We start from the raw sequence: 22,312 nt of genomic DNA, 5'->3' as shown, positions 1-22,312 counted from the left end.
TCTCTTGTTTACTGTTGACAACCAGGGATGAAGTGTTTCTATAACAAGAGCCATGGACACACGGCTTTGATTTATAAACCGCACGTCTTCAGTTCGGGAACGAGACAAGGAGACAAGATTCTTCCTTGAAATGGGGAACATGTAGGCTAAATGTGGTCTGTCTAGGAAAGCAGTGCAATTGTGCTTTGTGATAACAATTGTTGGGTCTGACTTTTGGTAGAGTATAGTATAGTATGGAAGATGATAGGGTATGGCACAGTATTGTAGAGTATTGTAGAGTATGGTAGGGTATGGTAGAGTATGCCAGAGTATGCCAGAGTATGACAGAGTATGGCAGAGTATGGCAGAGTATGGCAGAGTATGCCAGAGTATGGATGGGTATGGAATAGTATGGCGGAGTATGAAAAAGTATGGCAGGGTATGATAGAGTATGGTAGGTTATGGTAAAGTATGGTAGAGTATGTTAGAATATGGCACAGTATGGCAGAGTGTGTCGGGGTAATGGCTGAGTATGGCAGAGTATGGTAGAATATGGTAGAGTACGGTGGAGTATGGCAGAGTATGGTAGAATATGGTAGAGTACGGTGGAGTATGGCAGAGTATGGTAGAATGTGACGGACTATGGTGGAGTATGTTAGAATATGGCACAGTATGGCAGAGTGTGTCGGGGTAATGGTTGAGTATGGCAGAGTATGGTAGAATGTGGCTCAGTGTGGTGGAGTATGGTAGAGTGTGATGTTGTATGGTAGAGTATGGCAGTGTATGGTAGAGTATCATTATTATTCAGGGGTACGGCATTAGAGACTCATGCAGTCTAGGTATGGACAATCAGGCCCATTTATTCTTAGCTGAAAACGCTTCCTGGAGCCACCACAGATTATGGTTGGCACATCTTACTACAGGGTGTGATACCTACAGGGCCTGGGACCTATCTTACTACAGGGTGTGATACCTACAGGACCTGGGACCTATCTTACTACAGGGTCTGGGACCAATCACATTTCCCCGGGAGAAGGATGATAAATGCATGTTGAAACCACATAAAAACTGTCTCAACAAGGTATCGTCTGGGTTTTAAAGGAGCTCTACTTCCTTTATAACAGACGATATCCCCCTTAAAGCGGTTCAGACCTATTTAATACCTTATTATGGGAAAATATAGAGCACATATTGCTTTTAAAATCTGGTGCTTCTTTGTCTTCTGACAAATTTACCTATTCTCCAATTCTGGCGACATGTTTTGAGCCGCTCATTCTCTGTCAATCCTTGTAAGAGACAGCATCCCCCCCTGCTAACTAAAGCTTTTGATATAGAGCCCGGCCATAAAGCTTTAAAAGAAAGAAATATATTCCGTAGCTACTGACGCCCCGGTGAAAATCCCAAGCTGAAAGATGGTGTATTGAATGCCTAATTAACTGACTGGTGTCCGGTCGTATCAGTTTGCTAAACCTCAGGCTCACCTCCGCTCATCTGATTCCCTGGGGTTAATTCCAAATGCACACATTTTATAGCCCCTCAAGAATGATTTCTGCAGACTTATGCTGAAGCTTATGCTAGGGGGGGTGGAATTTACCTAGCTCCACAGGAAGTCCATGTGTCTTCTTTTATTAGACAATAGAGGAGGGAAAAAAACAAACATGTTTATGTCTTTGTAATTTGAAGATGGACAGAGTGTCATCCCATGAGAAACATGACACCCTGGTGGTCGAGGAGATTGTGGGATTCACTATAAACAGTCAGGGACTAAATCAATTCCTGCCTTTTCCTTCTCCTTTTCTTTTCTTTGCAAGTTGCTGTTTCTGGGTAAACAGTTTGGGTTTCTGGGTAAACAGGTTGGGTTTCTGGGTAAACAGTTTGGGTTTCTGGGTAAACAGTTTGGGTTTCTGGGTAAACAATTTGGGTTTCTGGGTAAACAGTTTGGGTTTCTGGGTAAACAGTTTGGGTTTCTGGGTAAACAGTTTGGGTTTCTGGGTAAACAATTTGGGTTTCTGGGTAAACAGTTTGGGTTTCTGGGTAAACCGTTTGGGTTTCTGGGTAAACAGTTTGGGTTTCTGGGTAAACAATTTGGGTTTCTGGGTAAACAGTTTGGGTTTCTGGGTAAACAGTTTGGGTTTCTGGGTAAACAGTTTGGGTTTCTGGGTAAACAGTTTGGGTTTCTGGGTAAACAGTTTGGGTTTCTGGGTAAACAGTTTGGGTTTCTGGGTAAACAGTTTGGGTTTCTGGGTAAACAGTTTGGGTTTCTGGGTAAACAGTTTGGGTTTCTGGGTAAACAATTTGGGTTTCTGGGTAAACAATTTGGGTTTCTGGGTAAACAGTTTGGGTTTCTGGGTAAACAGTTTGGGTTTCTGGGTAAACAATTTGGGTTTCTGGGTAAACAATTTGGGTTTCTGGGTAAACAGTTTGGGTTTCTGGGTAAACAGTTTGGGTTTCTGGGTAAACAGTTTGGGTTTCTGGGTAAACAGTTTGGTTTTCTGGGTAAACAGTTTGGGCTTTTTGCTGAATTTATTTGTTGTTGTTGATATGATACAGTATAATGTACCAAACGTTTTTCAAAGTTAAACAACAAAACAATCATTTAGAATTTCAAATCATGTTCAAAATGTTGGAACTCTCTATTCCAATAATTAATTTATAACCACTTGTATAAAAAATACAAATAAAATAGCACACATTCTCTTAATTTAATCAATGTATGCTGTCCGAGAGGAGTTGGATTTCAATTTTTTGATGAAACTGCCACCCAATATTATTACCCTAATGGCCACATTTGTATGGATCATGTATCGTATTAACCTTCTGTTTAAGGTGTTGTTTTGTTTCATATTACTTTCATCCTAAGCGTAGCCATACCTCACGACTCACACCAGCCCCAGTGATTACATATCTAATGAAAACTAATCTCAGTTGAATATCCAAAAGTAAATGCCAATTTAAATCTCTATTTATCTGTCTTTGAGAGTGCCTTTTGGCTGTTAATGCATTTTGAACAAGTCCGGCCTGGTAATTTTCTTCCTCTCCTTGACTTCAGACAGGAGTGCGGGACCCCTCCCCCCCTCCCAATTCGCTCTCTTCTGTCACTCGTAGCGGAGGAGAGGGGATGAATAATGTAGTAACACCCACTCCTGGTTGCTGGTTCCTGGCTGCGGCTCCCCCTAGGGGTGCCTCGTTCAAGTGCACACACTCAAGGGTGGCCACTGCCAGTATCAGCTAACAATTATCTGGTGAACGTGTCCACTTTATTACCAGATGTCCACTGAGCAAACAGTGTCATGACAGGGAAGGTCCCCCTCCCTCTACCACTTATTTATCTAATAAGAGCAAATTAATTAGACTGGAATTAGCTTCGGAAATGAACTGCCCAAGAGCCAAGTAGAGTGTGTTCTGTGATGATCGGTATCCAAGTAATGTGTTCTGTTATGATCGGTATCCAAGTAGAGTGTGTTCTGTTATGATCGGTATCCAAGTAGAGTGTGTTCTGTTATGATCAGAATCCAAGTAGTGTGTTCTGTTATGATCGGTATCCAATGGTCTGATATCTAACTATCTAGTTATGTTTCTAACATGGTCTGACATCTAACTATCTAGTTATGTTTCTAACATGGTCTGATATCTAACTATCTAGTTATGTTTCTAACATGGTCTGATATCTAACTCTATCTAGTTATGTTTCTAACATGGTCTGATATCTAACTCTATCTAGTTATGTTTCTAACATGGTCTGATATCTAACTCTATCTAGTTATGTTTCTAACATGGTCTGATATCTAACTATCTAGTTATGTTTCTAACATGGTCTGATATCTAACTATCTAGTTATGTTTCTAACATGGTCTGATATCTAACTATCTAGTTATGTTTCTAACATGGTCTGATATCTAACTATCTAGTTATGTTTCTAACATGGTCTGATATCTAACTATCTAGTTATGTTTCTAACATGGTCTGATATCTAACTATCTAGTTATGTTTCTAACATGGTCTGATATCTAACTCTATCTAGTTATGTTTCTAACATAGTCTGATATCTAACTATCTAGTTATGTTTCTAACATGGTCTGATATCTAACTCTATCTAGTTATGTTTCTAACATGGTCTGATATCTAACTATCTAGTTATGTTTCTAACATGGTCTGATATCTAACTCTATCTAGTTATGTTTCTAACATGGTCTGATATCTAACTATCTAGTTATGATGTGTCTAACATGGTCTGATATCTAACTCTATCTAGTTATGTTTCTAACATGGTCTGATATCTAACTATCTAGTTATGTTTCTAACATGGTCTGACATCTAACTCTATCTAGTTATGTTTCTAACATGGTCTGACATCTAACTCTATCTAGTTATGTTTCTAACATGGTCTGACATCTAACTATCTGGTTATGTTTCTAACATGGTCTGACATCTAACTCTATCTAGTTATGTTTCTAACATGGTCTGACATCTAACTATCTGGTTATGTTTCTAACATGGTCTGATATCTAACTATCTAGTTATGTTTCTAACATGGTCTGACATCTAACTCTATCTAGTTATGTTTCTAACATGGTCTGACATCTAACTATCTGGTTATGTTTCTAACATGGTCTGACATCTAACTCTATCTAGTTATGATGTGTCTAACATGGTCTGATATCTAACTCTATCTAGTTATGTTTCTAACATGGTCTGACATCTAACTCTATCTAGTTATGTTTCTAACATGGTCTGATATCTAACTCTATCTAGTTATGATGTGTCTAACATGGTCTGATATCTAACTCTATCTAGTTATGTTTCTAACATGGTCTGACATCTAACTCTATCTAGTTATGATGTGTCTAACATGGTCTGATATCTAACTCTATCTAGTTATGATGTGTCTAACATGGTCTGATATCTAACTCTAACTAGTTATGATGTGTCTAACATGGTCTGATATCTAACTCTAACTAGTTATGATGTGTCTAACATGGTCTGACATCTAACTATCTAGTTATGTTTCTAACATGGTCTGATATCTAACTCTATCTAGTTATGATGTGTCTAACATGGTCTGATATCTAACTCTATCTAGTTATGATGTGTCTAACATGGTCTGACATCTAACTATCTAGTTATGAAGTGTCTAACATGGTCTGACATCTAACTATCTAGTTATGTTTCTAACATGGTCTGACATCTAACTCTATCTAGTTATGAAGTGTCTAACATGGTCTGACATCTAACTATCCAGTTATGTTTCTAACATGGTCTGACATCTAACTCTATCTAGTTATGTTTCTAACATGGTCTGATATCTAACTCTATCTAGTTATGATGTGTCTAACATGGTCTGATATCTAACTCTATCTAGTTATGTTTCTAACATGGTCTGACATCTAACTCTATCTAGTTATGATGTGTCTAACATGGTCTGATATCTAACTCTATCTAGTTATGATGTGTCTAACATGGTCTGATATCTAACTCTAACTAGTTATGATGTGTCTAACATGGTCTGATATCTAACTCTAACTAGTTATGATGTGTCTAACATGGTCTGACATCTAACTATCTAGTTATGTTTCTAACATGGTCTGATATCTAACTCTATCTAGTTATGATGTGTCTAACATGGTCTGATATCTAACTCTATCTAGTTATGATGTGTCTAACATGGTCTGACATCTAACTATCTAGTTATGAAGTGTCTAACATGGTCTGACATCTAACTATCTAGTTATGTTTCTAACATGGTCTGACATCTAACTCTATCTAGTTATGAAGTGTCTAACATGGTCTGACATCTAACTATCCAGTTATGTTTCTAACATGGTCTGACATCTAACTCTATCTAGTTATGTTTCTAACATGGTCTGACATCTAACTCTATCTAGTTATGAAGTGTCTAACATGGTCTGACATCTAACTATCTAGTTATGTTTCTAACATGGTCTGACATCTAACTCTATCTAGTTATGAAGTGTCTAACATGGTCTGATATCTAACTCTATCTAGTTATGTTTCTAACATGGTCTGATATCTAACTATCTAGTTATGTTTCTAACATGGTCTGACATCTAACTATCTGGTTATGTTTCTACCACGGTCTGACATCTAACTCTATCTAGTTATGATGTGTCTAACATGGTCTGATATCTAACTCTATCTAGTTATGTTTCTAACATGGTCTGATATCTAACTATCTAGTTATGTTTCTAACATGGTCTGACATCTAACTATCTGGTTATGTTTCTAACATGGTCTGACATCTAACTCTATCTAGTTATGATGTGTCTAACATGGTCTGATATCTAACTATATCTAGTTATGTTTCTAACATGGTCTGATATCTAACTATCTAGTTATGTTTCTAACATGGTCTGATATCTAACTATCTGGTTATGTTTCTAACATGGTCTGACATCTAACTCTATCTAGTTATGATGTGTCTAACATGGTCTGATATCTAACTCTATCTAGTTATGATGTGTCTAACATGGTCTGACATCTAACTATCTAGTTATGAAGTGTCTAACATGGTCTGACATCTAACTATCTAGTTATGATGTGTCTAACATGGTCTGACATCTAACTATCTAGTTATGATGTGTCTAACATGGTCTGACATCTAACTCTATCTAGTTATGAAGTGTCTAACATGGTCTGACATCTAACTATCTAGTTATGATGTGTCTAACATGGTCTGATATCTCACTCTATCTAGTTATGATGTGTCTAACATGGTCTGACATCTAACTATCTAGTTATGAAGTGTGTAGCACATGTGTAAGCCATTGTCAGGTTGTGTGTCAGTCCTATTAGTGATGTAGCACTGTGTAATCCAACGTTACCACAAAACCCACTCTCTTTTAGTCCCTCAGGTCAAGATGTTAACTAGTGACAAGACCTTTACAACCAGGACGATACAAGTTATGTTTGAGGTTCCTCCCGTACTGACCACCAGCCACCTTTTAACGATACGAGCAAGGTCTGCTAACCTCATTACAATGCCGGCCCTCTCCCTTACTCCCTCCCTCTCGCCCTCCCTCCCAGCTGAAGTATTAAATCAAAGGCCCAGGCGTCAGACTGATGTGTATTTAACATCCCCCTGAGCACTTGTCAGTGATGTGCAGAGGGCTAGTCAGTCCTGGTGTCCTTGTCTCTCGAATTCCCAGACGTGCAATCACTTCCTTATCTGTCCACAAGGGCACGGCCCCTGTCCATAGCCAACCACAACATGCATACCTGATGATGCGTTCCTCATGAGGCACGCCTGCCTGTACTTCGCGGCCGCTGAGTAAGCAAGCAGGAGGCGGATCCCTCTCACAACTCTATTTGTTTGTGTTGTTGCTGTTGTGTTGGAAGAGTGGAGCCGAAGGCCGAAGGTCACATATGCTCAGTAGCAAGGGCCTGACTTCACAATAGGGCCTGACTTCACAATAGGGCCTGACTTCACAATAGGGCCTGACTTCACAATAGAGCCTGACTTTACAATAGAGCCTGACTTCACAATAGGGCCTGACTTCACAATAGAGCCTGACTTCACAATAGGGCCTGACTTCACAATAGGGCCTGACTTCACAATAGGGCCTGACTTCATGGGGTAATTTCTGGGAGTTCTGTAGACTTGGTTAGTGGTGGCAGGAAAATTAAACCACTTGTCAACACTTCAAGCCCTCCAAGCCACTTGCCACACACCACTATCTGAGCAGTACACAATGTCATCCTTTAGGGACGGCGTGGACATAGTGATGGACAAAAGCATCTAAACAAAGTTAATGACTAACCTTCAAATATATATAGAGTATCTTCATATGAACGTCCTCTACAGAGAGAGTAGTGTCTCTGTCTAACCTACCTTCAAATATATATAGAGTATCTTCATATGAACGTCCTCTACAGAGAGAGTAGTGTCTCTGTCTAACCTACCTTCAAATATATATAGAGTATCTTCATATGAACGTCCTCTACAGAGAGAGTAGTGTCTCTGTCTAACCTACCTTCAAATATATATAGAGTATCTTCATATGAACGTCCTCTACAGAGAGAGTAGTGTCTCTGTCTAACCTACCTTCAAATATATATAGAGTATCTTCATATGAACGTCCTCTACAGAGAGAGTAGTGTCTCTGTCTAACCTACCTTCAAATATATATAGAGTATCTTCATATGAACGTCCTCTACTGAGAGAGTAGTGTCTCTGTCTAACCTACCTTCAAATATATATAGAGTATCTTCATATGAACGTCCTCTACAGAGAGAGTAGTGTCTCTGTCTAACCTACCTTCAAATATATATAGAGTATCTTCATATGAACGTCCTCTACAGAGAGAGTAGTGTCTCTGTCTAACCTACCTTCAAATATATATAGAGTATCTTCATATGAACGTCCTCTACTGAGAGAGTAGTGTCTCTGTCTAACCTACCTTCAAATATATATAGAGTATCTTCATATGAACGTCCTCTACAGAGAGAGTAGTGTCTCTGTCTAACCTACCTTCAAATATATATAGAGTATCTTCATATGAACGTCCTCTACTGAGAGAGTAGTGTCTCTGTCTAACCTACCTTCAAATATATATAGAGTATCTTCATATGAACGTCCTCTACTGAGAGAGTAGTGTCTCTGTCTAACCTACCTTCAAATATATATAGAGTATCTTCATATGAACGTCCTCTACTGAGAGAGTAGTGTCTCTGTCTAACCTACCTTCAAATATATATAGAGTATCTTCATATGAACGTCCTCTACAGAGAGATTACAGTAGTGTCTCTGTCTAACCTACCTTCAAATATATATAGAGTATCTTCATATGAACGTCCTCTACTGAGAGAGTAGTGTCTCTGTCTAACCTACCTTCAAATATATATAGAGTATCTTCATATGAACGTCCTCTACAGAGAGAGTAGTGTCTCTGTCTAACCTACCTTCAAATATATATAGAGTATCTTCATATGAACGTCCTCTACAGAGAGAGTAGTGTCTCTGTCTAACCTACCTTCAAATATATATAGAGTATCTTCATATGAACGTCCTCTACAGAGAGAGTAGTGTCTCTGTCTAACCTACCTTCAAATATATATAGAGTATCTTCATATGAACGTCCTCTACAGAGAGTAGTGTCTCTGTCTAACCTACCTTCAAATATATATAGAGTATCTTCATATGAACGTCCTCTACAGAGAGATTACAGTAGTGTCTCTGTCTAACCTACCTTCAAATATATATAGAGTATCTTCATATGAACGTCCTCTACAGAGAGAGTAGTGTCTCTGTCTAACCTACCTTCAAATATATATAGAGTATCTTCATATGAACGTCCTCTACAGAGAGTAGTGTCTCTGTCTAACCTACCTTCAAATATATATAGAGTATCTTCATATGAACGTCCTCTACAGAGAGATTACAGTAGTGTCTCTGTCTAACCTACCTTCAAATATATATAGAGTATCTTCATATGAACGTCCTCTACTGAGAGAGTAGTGTCTCTGTCTAACCTACCTTCAAATATATATAGAGTATCTTCATATGAACGTCCTCTACTGAGAGAGTAGTGTCTCTGTCTAACCTACCTTCAAATATATATAGAGTATCTTCATATGAACGTCCTCTACTGAGAGAGTAGTGTCTCTGTCTAACCTACCTTCAAATATATATAGAGTATCTTCATATGAACGTCCTCTACAGAGAGACTACAGTAGTGTCTCTGTCTAACCTACCTTCAAATATATATAGAGTATCTTCATATGAACGTGCTCTACTGAGAGATTACAGTAGTGTCTCTGTCTAACCTACCTTCAAATATATATAGAGTATCTTCATATGAACGTGCTCTACTGAGAGAGTAGTGTCTCTGTCTAACCTACCTTCAAATATATATAGAGTATCTTCATATGAACGTCCTCTACAGAGAGAGTAGTGTCTCTGTCTAACCTACCTTCAAATATATATAGAGTATCTTCATATGAACGTCCTCTACAGAGAGAGTAGTGTCTCTGTCTAACCTACCTTCAAATATATATAGAGTATCTTCATATGAACGTGCTCTACTGAGAGAGTAGTGTCTCTGTCTAACCTACCTTCAAATATATATAGAGTATCTTCATATGAACGTGCTCTACAGAGAGAGTAGTGTCTCTGTCTAACCTACCTTCAAATATATATAGAGTATCTTCATATGAACGTCCTCTACAGAGAGAGTAGTGTCTCTGTCTAACCTACCTTCAAATATATATAGAGTATCTTCATATGAACGTCCTCTACAGAGAGAGTAGTGTCTCTGTCTAACCTACCTTCAAATATATATAGAGTATCTTCATATGAACGTCCTCTACAGAGAGATTACAGTAGTGTCTCTGTCTAACCTACCTTCAAATATATATAGAGTATCTTCATATGAACGTCCTCTACTGAGAGATTACAGTAGTGTCTCTGTCTAACCTACCTTCAAATATATATAGAGTATCTTCATATGAACGTCCTCTACAGAGAGAGTAGTGTCTCTGTCTAACCTACCTTCAAATATATATAGAGTATCTTCATATGAACGTCCTCTACTGAGAGAGTAGTGTCTCTGTCTAACCTACCTTCAAATATATATAGAGTATCTTCATATGAACGTCCTCTACTGAGAGAGTAGTGTCTCTGTCTAACCTACCTTCAAATATATATAGAGTATCTTCATATGAACGTCCTCTACTGAGAGATTACAGTAGTGTCTCTGTCTAACCTACCTTCAAATATATATAGAGTATCTTCATATGAACGTCCTCTACAGAGAGAGTAGTGTCTCTGTCTAACCTACCTTCAAATATATATAGAGTATCTTCATATGAACGTCCTCTACTGAGAGATTACAGTAGTGTCTCTGTCTAACCTACCTTCAAATATATATAGAGTATCTTCATATGAACGTCCTCTACAGAGAGATTACAGTAGTGTCTCTGTCTAACCTACCTTCAAATATATATAGAGTATCTTCATATGAACGTCCTCTACAGAGAGATTACAGTAGTGTCTCTGTCTAACCTACCTTCAAATATATATAGAGTATCTTCATATGAACGTCCTCTACAGAGAGATTACAGTAGTGTCTCTGTCTAACCTACCTTCAAATATATATAGAGTATCTTCATATGAACGTCCTCTACAGAGAGATTACAGTAGTGTCTCTGTCTAACCTACCTTCAAATATATATAGAGTATCTTCATATGAACGTCCTCTACAGAGAGATTACAGTAGTGTCTCTGTCTAACCTACCTTCAAATATATATAGAGTATCTTCATATGAACGTCCTCTACAGAGAGAGTAGTGTCTCTGTCTAACCTACCTTCAAATATATATAGAGTATCTTCATATGAACGTGCTCTACTGAGAGAGTAGTGTCTCTGTCTAACCTACCTTCAAATATATATAGAGTATCTTCATATGAACGTCCTCTACAGAGAGAGTAGTGTCTCTGTCTAACCTACCTTCAAATATATATAGAGTATCTTCATATGAACGTCCTCTACTGAGAGATTACAGTAGTGTCTCTGTCTAACCTACCTTCAAATATATATAGAGTATCTTCATATGAACGTGCTCTACTGAGAGAGTAGTGTCTCTGTCTAACCTACCTTCAAATATATATAGAGTATCTTCATATGAACGTGCTCTACTGAGAGAGTAGTGTCTCTGTCTAACCTACCTTCAAATATATATAGAGTATCTTCATATGAACGTCCTCTACAGAGAGATTACAGTAGTGTCTCTGTCTAACCTACCTTCAAATATATATAGAGTATCTTCATATGAACGTGCTCTACTGAGAGAGTAGTGTCTCTGTCTAACCTACCTTCAAATATATATAGAGTATCTTCATATGAACGTCCTCTACTGAGAGATTACAGTAGTGTCTCTGTCTAACCTACCTTCAAATATATATAGAGTATCTTCATATGAACGTCCTCTACAGAGAGAGTAGTGTCTCTGTCTAACCTACCTTCAAATATATATAGAGTATCTTCATATGAACGTCCTCTACTGAGAGATTACAGTAGTGTCTCTGTCTAACCTACCTTCAAATATATATAGAGTATCTTCATATGAACGTCCTCTACAGAGAGATTACAGTAGTGTCTCTGTCTAACCTACCTTCAAATATATATAGAGTATCTTCATATGAACGTCCTCTACAGAGAGATTACAGTAGTGTCTCTGTCTAACCTACCTTCAAATATATATAGAGTATCTTCATATGAACGTCCTCTACAGAGAGATTACAGTAGTGTCTCTGTCTAACCTACCTTCAAATATATATAGAGTATCTTCATATGAACGTCCTCTACAGAGAGATTACAGTAGTGTCTCTGTCTAACCTACCTTCAAATATATATAGAGTATCTTCATATGAACGTCCTCTACAGAGAGAGTAGTGTCTCTGTCTAACCTACCTTCAAATATATATAGAGTATCTTCATATGAACGTCCTCTACAGAGAGATTACAGTAGTGTCTCTGTCTAACCTACCTTCAAATATATATAGAGTATCTTCATATGAACGTCCTCTACAGAGAGAGTAGTGTCTCTGTCTAACCTACCTTCAAATATATATAGAGTATCTTCATATGAACGTCCTCTACAGAGAGATTACAGTAGTGTCTCTGTCTAACCTACCTTCAAATATATATAGAGTATCTTCATATGAACGTGCTCTACTGAGAGAGTAGTGTCTCTGTCTAACCTACCTTCAAATATATATAGAGTATCTTCATATGAACGTGCTCTACTGAGAGATTACAGTAGTGTCTCTGTCTAACCTACCTTCAAATATATATAGAGTATCTTCATATGAACGTCCTCTACAGAGAGAGTAGTGTCTCTGTCTAACCTACCTTCAAATATATATAGAGTATCTTCATATGAACGTGCTCTACTGAGAGAGTAGTGTCTCTGTCTAACCTACCTTCAAATATATATAGAGTATCTTCATATGAACGTCCTCTACTGAGAGATTACAGTAGTGTCTCTGTCTAACCTACCTTCAAATATATATAGAGTATCTTCATATGAACGTCCTCTACAGAGAGAGTAGTGTCTCTGTCTAACCTACCTTCAAATATATATAGAGTATCTTCATATGAACGTCCTCTACTGAGAGATTACAGTAGTGTCTCTGTCTAACCTACCTTCAAATATATATAGAGTATCTTCATATGAACGTGCTCTACTGAGAGAGTAGTGTCTCTGTCTAACCTACCTTCAAATATATATAGAGTATCTTCATATGAACGTCCTCTACAGAGAGAGTAGTGTCTCTGTCTAACCTACCTTCAAATATATATAGAGTATCTTCATATGAACGTGCTCTACTGAGAGAGTAGTGTCTCTGTCTAACCTACCTTCAAATATATATAGAGTATCTTCATATGAACGTCCTCTACAGAGAGAGTAGTGTCTCTGTCTAACCTACCTTCAAATATATATAGAGTATCTTCATATGAACGTCCTCTACAGAGAGAGTAGTGTCTCTGTCTAACCTACCTTCAAATATATATAGAGTATCTTCATATGAACGTCCTCTACAGAGAGAGTAGTGTCTCTGTCTAACCTACCTTCAAATATATATAGAGTATCTTCATATGAACGTCCTCTACAGAGAGAGTAGTGTCTCTGTCTAACCTACCTTCAAATATATATAGAGTATCTTCATATGAACGTCCTCTACAGAGAGATTACAGTAGTGTCTCTGTCTAACCTACCTTCAAATATATATAGAGTATCTTCATATGAACGTCTTCTACAGAGAGAGTAGTGTCTCTGTCTAACCTACCTTCAAATATATATAGAGTATCTTCATATGAACGTCCTCTACAGAGAGATTACAGTAGTGTCTCTGTCTAACCTACCTTCAAATATATATAGAGTATCTTCATATGAACGTGCTCTACTGAGAGAGTAGTGTCTCTGTCTAACCTACCTTCAAATATATATAGAGTATCTTCATATGAACGTGCTCTACAGAGAGAGTAGTGTCTCTGTCTAACCTACCTTCAAATATATATAGAGTATCTTCATATGAACGTGCTCTACTGAGAGAGTAGTGTCTCTGTCTAACCTACCTTCAAATATATATAGAGTATCTTCATATGAACGTGCTCTACTGAGAGAGTAGTGTCTCTGTCTAACCTACCTTCAAATATATATAGAGTATCTTCATATGAACGTGCTCTACTGAGAGAGTAGTGTCTCTGTCTAACCTACCTTCAAATATATATAGAGTATCTTCATATGAACGTGCTCTACTGAGAGAGTAGTGTCTCTGTCTAACCTACCTTCAAATATATATAGAGTATCTTCATATGAACGTCCTCTACAGAGAGAGTAGTGTCTCTGTCTAACCTACCTTCAAATATATATAGAGTATCTTCATATGAACGTGCTCTACTGAGAGAGTAGTGTCTCTGTCTAACCTACCTTCAAATATATATAGAGTATCTTCATATGAACGTGCTCTACTGAGAGAGTAGTGTCTCTGTCTAACCTACCTTCAAATATATATAGAGTATCTTCATATGAACGTGCTCTACTGAGAGAGTAGTGTCTCTGTCTAACCTACCTTCAAATATATATAGAGTATCTTCATATGAACGTGCTCTACTGAGAGAGTAGTGTCTCTGTCTAACCTACCTTCAAATATATATAGAGTATCTTCATATGAACGTCCTCTACAGAGAGAGTAGTGTCTCTGTCTAACCTACCTTCAAATATATATAGAGTATCTTCATATGAACGTGCTCTACTGAGAGAGTAGTGTCTCTGTCTAACCTACCTTCAAATATATATAGAGTATCTTCATATGAACGTGCTCTACTGAGAGATTACAGTAGTGTCTCTGTCTAACCTACCTTCAAATATATATAGAGTATCTTCATATGAACGTCCTCTACTGAGAGATTACAGTAGTGTCTCTGTCTAACCTACCTTCAAATATATATAGAGTATCTTCATATGAACGTCCTCTACAGAGAGATTACAGTAGTGTCTCTGTCTAACCTACCTTCAAATATATATAGAGTATCTTCATATGAACGTCCTCTACAGAGAGATTACAGTAGTGTCTCTGTCTAACCTACCTTCAAATATATATAGAGTATCTTCATATGAACGTCCTCTACTGAGAGAGTAGTGTCTCTGTCTAACCTACCTTCAAATATATATAGAGTATCTTCATATGAACGTCCTCTACAGAGAGAGTAGTGTCTCTGTCTAACCTACCTTCAAATATATATAGAGTATCTTCATATGAACGTCCTCTACTGAGAGAGTAGTGTCTCTGTCTAACCTACCTTCAAATATATATAGAGTATCTTCATATGAACGTCCTCTACAGAGAGAGTAGTGTCTCTGTCTAACCTACCTTCAAATATATATAGAGTATCTTCATATGAACGTGCTCTACTGAGAGAGTAGTGTCTCTGTCTAACCTACCTTCAAATATATATAGAGTATCTTCATATGAACGTCCTCTACAGAGAGAGTAGTGTCTCTGTCTAACCTACCTTCAAATATATATAGAGTATCTTCATATGAACGTGCTCTACTGAGAGAGTAGTGTCTCTGTCTAACCTACCTTCAAATATATATAGAGTATCTTCATATGAACGTGCTCTACTGAGAGATTACAGTAGTGTCTCTGTCTAACCTACCTTCAAATATATATAGAGTATCTTCATATGAACGTCCTCTACAGAGAGATTACAGTAGTGTCTCTGTCTAACCTACCTTCAAATATATATAGAGTATCTTCATATGAACGTCCTCTACAGAGAGAGTAGTGTCTCTGTCTAACCTACCTTCAAATATATATAGAGTATCTTCATATGAACGTCCTCTACAGAGAGTAGTGTCTCTGTCTAACCTACCTTCAAATATATATAGAGTATCTTCATATGAACGTCCTCTACAGAGAGAGTAGTGTCTCTGTCTAACCTACCTTCAAATATATATAGAGTATCTTCATATGAACGTCCTCTACAGAGAGAGTAGTGTCTCTGTCTAACCTACCTTCAAATATATATAGAGTATCTTCATATGAACGTCCTCTACTGAGAGATTACAGTAGTGTCTCTGTCTAACCTACCTTCAAATATATATAGAGTATCTTCATATGAACGTCCTCTACAGAGAGAGTAGTGTCTCTGTCTAACCTACCTTCAAATATATATAGAGTATCTTCATATGAACGTGCTCTACTGAGAGATTACAGTAGTGTCTCTGTCTAACCTACCTTCAAATATATATAGAGTATCTTCATATGAACGTGCTCTACTGAGAGAGTAGTGTCTCTGTCTAACCTACCTTCAAATATATATAGAGTATCTTCATATGAACGTGCTCTACTGAGAGATTACAGTAGTGTCTCTGTCTAACCTACCTTCAAATATATATAGAGTATCTTCATATGAACGTCCTCTACAGAGAGATTACAGTAGTGTCTCTGTCTAACCTACCTTCAAATATATATAGAGTATCTTCATATGAACGTCCTCTACAGAGAGATTACAGTAGTGTCTCTGTCTAACCTACCTTCAAATATATATAGAGTATCTTCATATGAACGTCCTCTACAGAGAGAGTAGTGTCTCTGTCTAACCTACCTTCAAATATATATAGAGTATCTTCATATGAACGTCCTCTACAGAGAGATTACAGTAGTGTCTCTGTCTAACCTACCTTCAAATATATATAGAGTATCTTCATATGAACGTCCTCTACAGAGAGATTACAGTAGTGTCTCTGTCTAACCTACCTTCAAATATATATAGAGTATCTTCATATGAACGTCCTCTACAGAGAGATTACAGTAGTGTCTCTGTCTAACCTACCTTCAAATATATATAGAGTATCTTCATATGAACGTCCTCTACAGAGAGATTACAGTAGTGTCTCTGTCTAACCTACCTTCAAATATATATAGAGTATCTTCATATGAACGTCCTCTACAGAGAGATTACAGTAGTGTCTCTGTCTAACCTACCTTCAAATATATATAGAGTATCTTCATATGAACGTCCTCTACTGAGAGATTACAGTCTCTGTCTAACCTACCTTCAAATATATATAGAGTATCTTCATATGAACGTGCTCTACTGAGAGATTACAGTAGTGTCTCTGTCTAACCTACCTTCAAATATATATAGAGTATCTTCATATGAACGTGCTCTACTGAGAGAGTAGTGTCTCTGTCTAACCTACCTTCAAATATATATAGAGTATCTTCATATGAACGTGCTCTACTGAGAGATTACAGTAGTGTCTCTGTCTAACCTACCTTCAAATATATATAGAGTATCTTCATATGAACGTCCTCTACTGAGAGATTACAGTAGTGTCTCTGTCTAACCTACCTTCAAATATATATAGAGTATCTTCATATGAACGTCCTCTACAGAGAGATTACAGTAGTGTCTCTGTCTAACCTACCTTCAAATATATATAGAGTATCTTCATATGAACGTCCTCTACAGAGAGATTACAGTAGTGTCTCTGTCTAACCTACCTTCAAATATATATAGAGTATCTTCATATGAACGTCCTCTACAGAGAGAGTAGTGTCTCTGTCTAACCTACCTTCAAATATATATAGAGTATCTTCATATGAACGTCCTCTACAGAGAGAGTAGTGTCTCTGTCTAACCTACCTTCAAATATATATAGAGTATCTTCATATGAACGTCCTCTACAGAGAGATTACAGTAGTGTCTCTGTCTAACCTACCTTCAAATATATATAGAGTATCTTCATATGAACGTCCTCTACAGAGAGATTACAGTAGTGTCTCTGTCTAACCTACCTTCAAATATATATAGAGTATCTTCATATGAACGTCCTCTACAGAGAGATTACAGTAGTGTCTCTGTCTAACCTACCTTCAAATATATATAGAGTATCTTCATATGAACGTCCTCTACAGAGAGATTACAGTAGTGTCTCTGTCTAACCTACCTTCAAATATATATAGAGTATCTTCATATGAACGTCCTCTACAGAGAGATTACAGTAGTGTCTCTGTCTAACCTACCTTCAAATATATATAGAGTATCTTCATATGAACGTGCTCTACTGAGAGACTACAGTAGTGTCTCTGTCTAACCTACCTTCAAATATATATAGAGTATCTTCATATGAACGTCCTCTACAGAGAGAGTAGTGTCTCTGTCTAACCTACCTTCAAATATATATAGAGTATCTTCATATGAACGTGCTCTACTGAGAGACTACAGTAGTGTCTCTGTCTAACCTACCTTCAAATATATATAGAGTATCTTCATATGAACGTCCTCTACAGAGAGAGTAGTGTCTCTGTCTAACCTACCTTCAAATATATATAGAGTATCTTCATATGAACGTCCTCTACAGAGAGATTACAGTAGTGTCTCTGTCTAACCTACCTTCAAATATATATAGAGTATCTTCATATGAACGTGCTCTACTGAGAGAGTAGTGTCTCTGTCTAACCTACCTTCAAATATATATAGAGTATCTTCATATGAACGTGCTCTACTGAGAGAGTAGTGTCTCTGTCTAACCTACCTTCAAATATATATAGAGTATCTTCATATGAACGTCCTCTACAGAGAGAGTAGTGTCTCTGTCTAACCTACCTTCAAATATATATAGAGTATCTTCATATGAACGTCCTCTACTGAGAGAGTAGTGTCTCTGTCTAACCTACCTTCAAATATATATAGAGTATCTTCATATGAACGTGCTCTACTGAGAGAGTAGTGTCTCTGTCTAACCTACCTTCAAATATATATAGAGTATCTTCATATGAACGTCCTCTACAGAGAGAGTAGTGTCTCTGTCTAACCTACCTTCAAATATATATAGAGTATCTTCATATGAACGTGCTCTACTGAGAGAGTAGTGTCTCTGTCTAACCTACCTTCAAATATATATAGAGTATCTTCATATGAACGTCCTCTACAGAGAGAGTAGTGTCTCTGTCTAACCTACCTTCAAATATATATAGAGTATCTTCATATGAACGTCCTCTACAGAGAGATTACAGTAGTGTCTCTGTCTAACCTACCTTCAAATATATATAGAGTATCTTCATATGAACGTCCTCTACAGAGAGATTACAGTAGTGTCTCTGTCTAACCTACCTTCAAATATATATAGAGTATCTTCATATGAACGTGCTCTACTGAGAGAGTAGTGTCTCTGTCTAACCTACCTTCAAATATATATAGAGTATCTTCATATGAACGTCCTCTACAGAGAGAGTAGTGTCTCTGTCTAACCTACCTTCAAATATATATAGAGTATCTTCATATGAACGTCCTCTACAGAGAGATTACAGTAGTGTCTCTGTCTAACCTACCTTCAAATATATATAGAGTATCTTCATATGAACGTGCTCTACTGAGAGAGTAGTGTCTCTGTCTAACCTACCTTCAAATATATATAGAGTATCTTCATATGAACGTCCTCTACTGAGAGAGTAGTGTCTCTGTCTAACCTACCTTCAAATATATATAGAGTATCTTCATATGAACGTCCTCTACAGAGAGATTACAGTAGTGTCTCTGTCTAACCTACCTTCAAATATATATAGAGTATCTTCATATGAACGTCCTCTACAGAGAGAGTAGTGTCTCTGTCTAACCTACCTTCAAATATATATAGAGTATCTTCATATGAACGTCCTCTACAGAGAGAGTAGTGTCTCTGTCTAACCTACCTTCAAATATATATAGAGTATCTTCATATGAACGTCCTCTACAGAGAGAGTAGTGTCTCTGTCTAACCTACCTTCAAATATATATAGAGTATCTTCATATGAACGTCCTCTACAGAGAGAGTAGTGTCTCTGTCTAACCTACCTTCAAATATATATAGAGTATCTTCATATGAACGTCCTCTACAGAGAGATTACAGTAGTGTCTCTGTCTAACCTACCTTCAAATATATATAGAGTATCTTCATATGAACGTGCTCTACTGAGAGATTACAGTAGTGTCTCTGTCTAACCTACCTTCAAATATATATAGAGTATCTTCATATGAACGTGCTCTACTGAGAGACTACAGTAGTGTCTCTGTCTAACCTACCTTCAAATATATATAGAGTATCTTCATATGAACGTGCTCTACTGAGAGAGTAGTGTCTCTGTCTAACCTACCTTCAAATATATATAGAGTATCTTCATATGAACGTGCTCTACTGAGAGAGTAGTGTCTCTGTCTAACCTACCTTCAAATATATATAGAGTATCTTCATATGAACGTCCTCTACTGAGAGATTACAGTAGTGTCTCTGTCTAACCTACCTTCAAATATATATAGAGTATCTTCATATGAACGTGCTCTACTGAGAGAGTAGTGTCTCTGTCTAACCTACCTTCAAATATATATAGAGTATCTTCATATGAACGTCCTCTACTGAGAGAGTAGTGTCTCTGTCTAACCTACCTTCAAATATATATAGAGTATCTTCATATGAACGTCCTCTACAGAGAGATTACAGTAGTGTCTCTGTCTAACCTACCTTCAAATATATATAGAGTATCTTCATATGAACGTCCTCTACTGAGAGATTACAGTAGTGTCTCTGTCTAACCTACCTTCAAATATATATAGAGTATCTTCATATGAACGTCCTCTACTGAGAGAGTAGTGTCTCTGTCTTGCCTGCCACTAAATAATGCATCCATGCTCTAACATGCCTTCCTACGTTTTCTTTTCTATTGATGAAACTCAAAAAGTTTTGTATTTTATTTAGTCTTCACACGCCACATCCAGAGCGAACTTATTCTGAGACATTGAATTAATTATGAAAACTAAAATATAGTTTTATTCTCTTCCCCTAAAAGCTTCTTCTGTATCCCGTGACAACATCCTTAGTGTGCCGCTCTTGTCACTGTATCAAAAAAAAAAAGACAAAAAATATATTTATTTAAAATGTGATTAAAAAGAAATGAGAGATGTCCTCCGGAAGTCTGAGGCTAACCTTTCATTGTGACTGGTATCACAGAGAACAAAGGTTAGACGTAGAACAATGCCTGTGGAAAAGGGGGAAATTTTTTTCCTGATGTATTTTTCCACTTGATGAGACCGTAAGAAAAAGACATCTCTCTGTCACATGCGTCTGTTTTTTTTTGTCTAATCTTATCTATGGTACTAGGCATCAGAGTTAGAGACACTAGTCTCTTGTCAATGAGGGTAGGGTGGGGGGGGTGCATTTTATACAGATTTTATAGCAGTTGAGGACACGGCGACGCTATGTTTGAAATGTTTACCCCCCCCCTGCTTGAAATCAGCTCTGAGTAGTGTGGCTACATAATCCCAAGTTACTTCATAAAAAATGTTAAAAAAAGAGTCAAAGTGATGAATATGAATATGTAAGGTTTGAACACAGCAGTGTGGTGGAACAGGAACCCTTTGGTGAGAAAGTCATGACAGATATTCCCCTAACCAACTAGTGTTAGTCTGGTACACCTGCAGAGAAGTCACGGGAAAACTGACAGAAATAGACATGTCTTCCTCAACCAGTCAGAAGACACGAAGGCATTACAAACTTACCCCCCCCCAACCAAAAAAACATTCAACCCCAAAAAACATTGTCGCCTTATCCATAAAGTTGAGTCGAACACAAAAATACGTCTTGTCCTGTTCTGACAGAATCTGTAAAAAAAAAAAGAAGAGAATTAAGACTGTTTTTTGTCAAGTCACTGAGCTACAATATCACATGTACAATATCAACATAGAACGTCAAGTAGAAGTTACCCGTGGCCCATGTGTGAGGACGATCAAATCAAATCAAATGTATTTATATAGCCCTTCGTACATCAGCTGATATCTCAAAGTGCTGTACAGAAACCCAGCCTAAAACCCCAAACAGCAAGCAATGCAGGTGTAGAAGCACAATGGCCAGGAAAAACCCAAAACCTAGGAAGAAACCTAGAGAGGAACCAGGCTATGTGGGGTGGCCAGTCCTCTTCTGGCTGTGCCGGGTGGAGATTATAACAGAACATGGCTAAGATGTTCAAATGTTCATAAATGACCAGTATGGTCCAATAATAATAAGGCAGAACAGTTGAAACTGGAGCAGCAGCACGGCCAGGTGGACTGGGGACAGCAAGGAGTCATCATGTCAGGTAGTCCTGAGGCATGGTCCCAGGTCCTCCGAGAGAGAGAAAGAAAGAGAGAAAGAGGGAATTAGAGAGAGCACATTTAAATTCACACAGGACACCGAATAGGACAGGAGAAGTACTCCAGATATAACAAACTGACCCTAGCCCCCCGACACATAAACAACTGCAGCATAAATAATGGAGGCTGAGACAGGAGGG

This window comes from Oncorhynchus kisutch, unplaced genomic scaffold (assembly GCF_002021735.2).
Source record: "Oncorhynchus kisutch isolate 150728-3 unplaced genomic scaffold, Okis_V2 Okis04b-Okis11a_hom, whole genome shotgun sequence".
Classification (NCBI taxonomy): Eukaryota; Metazoa; Chordata; class Actinopteri; order Salmoniformes; family Salmonidae; genus Oncorhynchus; species Oncorhynchus kisutch.
Note: the sequence above shows the minus strand (reverse complement) of the source record.